Source organism: Magallana gigas, chromosome 1, assembly GCF_963853765.1.
Source record: "Magallana gigas chromosome 1, xbMagGiga1.1, whole genome shotgun sequence".
Lineage (NCBI taxonomy): Eukaryota > Metazoa > Mollusca > Bivalvia > Ostreida > Ostreidae > Magallana > Magallana gigas.
Window position 1 is genome coordinate 33,961,111 of NC_088853.1, and position 6,000 is coordinate 33,967,110.

The window sequence follows — 6,000 nt, forward strand, 5'->3', positions numbered from 1 at the left end:
CATTTATCAGATTTATTTTCCTCAATTTACTTTAAAGAAATACTTTGTAAAGATATTATACAATATTATGTCATGTAAGTATGTATATTTTGATGTTTAGATAAGCCAAAGCGTATTCACCAACTTAATTTCATTTTTACTTGATTGGTTGTGGTTGATCGAGAATGAAAGTAGGGTTGAGTAAATTTCAGACTTATTATTGTTTAGGTAAAATATTCAGTGATAGTTTACAAATATCATCTTTTATATGTTAAAAGCAAACAGCTGTAAGTAGTGATTCCGGTGCAGACATTGGAAAACTGCCGTCATTCACATATACGTCGGAACCGGGGAAGGGGAGCTAAGTCTAGCGCCACCCCTTTCGATTTCCGTCCGACGCCACTGATTTAAAAGTATAGATGCTATATTATAAAATTGCTTCATGACATTTTCATATCACATCCTATTATTAGTCTGATGATGTTGTATTAGCTCGAGTTCCACTTGGTTGAAACCTGATATTCACCGACACACACACAAATATATTGTATATATAATATTGTCAAAAATGTACAGAATAGAGTGGCAAAAGTTATGGATTATACATGTTCACTATACTGTGGTATCATTTTTATCCGTGGGGGTCAAAATTCGTGGGTAGCCTATTTTGTCCTGGTTTGTGGGGACGTAATTATGTCCATATTGACACCGCCCTAAGGCCTTAACCCTTTGACACAAGGACAATTAATATCACAATTTTAGTCGATGGCTTCATAGACATCCTAACCAAATTGTGTTTGGGAGTAGAGTAGCAGACTTTCAAAGATTTAATATATTTTCACAATATGGCCATATTTGCCCGCCCTTCACTTTTGAACACCTGACATATTGGTCATGAATTTTAGGTATTGGCCTAGTGAACATATAAAGTATGCATTTAGTTTTATTCATACATGTGTTGAAGAAGAAATGTCTTTTTATTTTAATCCCACTTGTGAGCCCTCGGGATGGTTCAACCCTTTATTTCATAATTTAGATTTATCTTATTCTGGAAACGCTTCAAGCAAAAAATGGTAGTTATCGGCCATGCTTTTCTTTTTCAAGAAGTTAGACAAGTAATATTTTGAACGCATGACGCACTTCTCACGACGCACAACGACGGACAAAGACCAATTGCTGTTGATTCATATGACTTTAACAAAAAATGAAATGTTTTTTTTTCATAAATGCATCTTTATTAGAGTAGTCACTAACATAAGTATTTTATGCACCCATGTAAAATTTTTGAATTAAAAAAAAATATTTTAAATGAGATCGACTAAAAAAACTGAAATTTATACAAATATATATGTACAGTAAAAGACGCTTATAACAAAGTCCCAGAGACGGACGATTTTACTTCGTTATAAGCGTAATTCGGTATATCCGTCAGGTTTACAACATGTAATAAAGTCTCAGGGAATGAAAATAACTTGCTGTAAGCGTCAATTTATTGAAAGCGGGTTTGCTATAATCGTGTTTTTCTGTACATGTATTTTAAATGTAACCGACTAAAAAAATTAATCTTATATAAAAATATATGTACAACTTTTACAAAGTAATGCATTACTGTTCACACCAAGGGAAAACATGTTTAAAATGCAATAAAACATATATCAATAACAAACAAGTCTGTAAAAATTAGTAAAAAACAGTGAAAGAATTTCAGAACATCACAATCTTTAAGAACAATAGAATGACTTAAATTACAATAGACAACAAGAAGCGACACTGTATTATATGAATAAATAGTAAATCACAAAAAAGTAATTTGATATCATTTCTTCTTTTTTTTCATTTGTAGTACATGATGATGCATCTTGATTGGAATCGTTAATAAGATTTCTTGATTTCTATTGGTAATTCTAGGGTCAATTTCCTAGAGAGTTCAGTTTTTATTTCTCATAATTTAATTCAACTTCAGCATTCAGTAAGTGAAGATTTTGATAAATATAATTCTATTTCATTGGACACAATAATGACCTTGAAAAGTAAGTTCTTTTATTAATATTTCCATTAACAATAATGCCAGTGAGAAAGTGTTGTGTGCAAGTGATTGATGTGATGAGCAAATAAGCAAACGATCAGAAAAAGAATATCAGGTTGTTTTAATTAACTACACTGAGCTACCTAAGTAAGTGTATTATAGATTTAATTAAAATCTTACCAATAGATATTTATAAATTAATGATTGTAAAGAGGACACCAATGAACCTCCTTCTTATTTTTTCCAATTTTAAATCTTCAAAATAACTCTGTAGCTGCGCAGTTCGACAGTTGTTCTGTGTGATTAAAAAGGCATTGCCCTTTTCTTTAAACAAAATGGCATGTAGGACTTAATATGTATTGCTTTTATATATGGCAAGTTTCGGGCAGAAACAAACCAGTTCAAATATGTTTACATTCTTATCCTCAAAAGTACAAGATGGCTGCACATCACCCTTAGATTACAGCATAAATCACTCATTTGCTGTGTGTTTGTTTGATGAGAAACCCAAAGTTACAGTTATAGCACTTCGAAGTACAAGAATGATCAATATCATTTTTCTCACTGTTTAGCTATAAAGTAAATAATTGATATTGCAAAATCACGAGAGGCAGATTCCATTTGACTTAAAGGACGGTATATGTTACTGTTTTTCATTGTATAAAATAGAAAACACAGGTACGGAATTGTTTTATCCGGATTACCTGGTTGCTATTGCACTTTATCGGGTAAATGGTAAGGACAAAACTGTTTATGAACTTATTCCAATTGCAGACATTCTAGGATTGTTTGCATGTGCATCTGTACTATGGTGACAACGTTTTCTCAATCGCGATAGAAGTCTTAAAACAGGAGGTGAAAACATGAAATATATCAAAGGATTTAAGCAACTGTTTGCAAACAATGAAAAATTAAACATTTTGCGAACAATATATACCTTCCTATTTAGAAGTGATCTGTTTCTCAACACTGCGCCGTCTATTGCAAAAAATAAAGGATACATTGTGCTGAGGAGATACAGTGCTATGATAATGCAAAACATTAACGACATCGAATTAGCTACTCTGAGCCGGCGAACAGATGATGTTTGGTTATACAGGTAAAACAGTTTTCTTAAATTCAAATACATGACGACAATAAATGGAACTCCAGAAACATAGAGAACAAACCCAATCTGGATCCAGGTCATTATTTCGATCGTAAACCACCGAGCCTGTCCGTATACCACAGAAATAACGACTGAGCTTATCCAAACGGCAGAGGACTTCAACATAATTTTACGACAAGTCAGTTGTAAACTTTGCAGGGGATCAGTGATCATAACAAATCGTACATACGATACAATAACCATGTGAAAAAATGCAGAGTGAATGGAAAAAAAGGTGAATACAGCATATATGTCTTTTTTAGGGTATTCATTTAAGAAAGATTCAACCGGATCAGGTAGAAAACTGACATATTGCGTCACGGAAACGAGTACGTCAGAGACTGCAAGGCATCCAATGGTGACGTAAGTTGGTGTATGGAGCTTTTTGGACACAGCAATAAAACCGACGGTGATAGAATTCCCGATGAATCCAATGCAGAACAAAACTGATGCTGCAATAACAACATACGTATTCGCCATTGTACTGCGTGTTGTCCAAAAACACAGTTTTAGAGTAATATAGATGCCAAACGTTTTCCGTTCTGAACTGTCTGCAGTGTTCTAGTCTCGTAAATATGTCTATATCTTCTGGAAAAAAAGATAAAAAGATTTTTTATTTATTAATTTTCCAACCAATTTTCCAACAAAAAAAGGGAAAAAAAATATCCGAGAGCCAATGCTCACAAATGATATCTACACTTTGATGTGAATATTCTGAATCACCTGATAATTTAAATTCAATTATACCAGCAAATTTGAAAGATATTCAAAGAATTATTTATTCCTGAATAATATTATTTTGTATACTTTTTAAAGTATATCCTGTTTCATAGTAATATTCTGTTTCATTGTAAAGACCAGAGAGAGAGAGAGAGAGAAAGAGAGAGAGAGAGAGAGAGAGAGAGAAGGAACCGTAAAAACAATCTTTCATTTTTCTCTATTATTATACTCTTTTACGATTGTAATTGGCAAAATAAAGAGCCCTTCATTGATCAAACGGTACATACAATAGTTTGTCGATTGTAAAATGATGGATTAATTTGATGCACGTAACAGCGTAAATAATTCAAAAGTTTAAATACCTGATCCCGCACATCAAATTCAACCTCATCTTTGTTCAAAATTTGACTTAAAGCAAAACATTTTGTTACGATATTTATGATGAGGTTAACTTGGTAATTGTAACTGGGATTTTTTTTTCGAGATAATAACAACTGTATTAAAAATCAATTCAAATATCAAATCATAATATCGTACTTGCATAAAAAATACTTAAGAATTAACACGTCCGATAATGAATGAGGGAGAGTTTAACTTTATTATGTCCTTTGATCTTGTTTCCAATAATTTTTTTAAATGATTTTATTTTATAAACAAACCTGTCAATAAAGTACAATTTAAAACGCTAAAAGGGAACAAATTACAAGATTTTTTCATCGATACATACATCATCTGGTTTTACTCGAAACAAACATCGCAAGGAAAATGGGGAAATGTTTGCATTGTTTGTCTCCATTCGGAAACACAAGGGGCACCTCGCACAATTTCTAACGGTATCGTCCGGGATAGTCATGTCATTTGTAATTCAAAATCTCCATAGACTTTTTAATTGTTTATTATGTTTTGAGATCTGAAGCGGACGTGGGGGCATTTTTCACAGAATGAACCTCTGCCATTCAGTCAACTGAATGTTGACTGAAAGGTCTGGAAAGGTGACTGAATGGCACAGCTTTGCCATTCCGTCACCTTTTAGTTACATTTTAGTCATCTTTCCGTTGACCGAATGGCAGAGGTTCATCCTGTGTTTGTTCTAGGAAATGAATGTAGTTTGAGTACAAAGGTATTTACATACATATGATCATCGAGATATTACGCAAGAAGTGGTGGAAGCAGAAACTTTGGACCGAATATAGAAATGAGTTACTAAATATTGTTTTAATATAAACGATTAAAATATACCATATCTCAAACAATTTAGGGTGATTCTGTAATTTTTTTTTTTAATCTTGAGAAAACTTTTTTTTTTGAATATTTTTGACATGCAGCTACTGCAGAATAAATGTTTTTGTTTCCACGGTCCATATTTCTTGATTTTAAAATACAGCTCTTGTGATAGTAAACATTTCATCCTCAGAATATTTGTATGCGTGTCATAAGTATTCAAATCTTTATTTTACAAGTAATGGTATTGCATCTTTTGAAATTCTTCACCTTACATAAAATGGATTTAACAATGAAATATCCTTTGCATTCTATCAATTATTCATAGGTACTGAATGTTTTAAAATGAGTGCAAAATAAATGTTCAGCTGCAACGCAATTTCACAACCAATTTAATATCCTTACTTTGAATAATAATAATAATTGTATAATACATTAAAGGGAAATAATAATCAAGGTAATGGCAAATTATCTTTTTTTCATTGTTGTAATTAACAAAGCAGCTTTTATGTTTAAAAACTTTCATTAAATTTTGATACTTCTTATAGCAATTGTAGTAATTCAAAATTGTGACAGTTATTTTTTAAGACAAACAAGTCTTTAAATATCTATATTTTCTATTTGAAGTTTATACATTAAAGGTAAAAAAAAATAAATACCGAAAACAAATAAATCAAATTAAGGCGAAAATTTAAAACCACGCAATTCTTACGTCACAATAAGATCAAGAATTAACATCTACATCTATGTTATCTGCTGCAGACGATATACCCGTTTTCTTTCTGATCATGTTGCCGAGTCTAGTATCAATACAGAATAGATCAAAAGTTAAAACACAAATGTATTTATGTTCCTTTGTTATTAAGAGGAAAGACGATTGCACTAGATTTTTTGATGAGAATAAAAA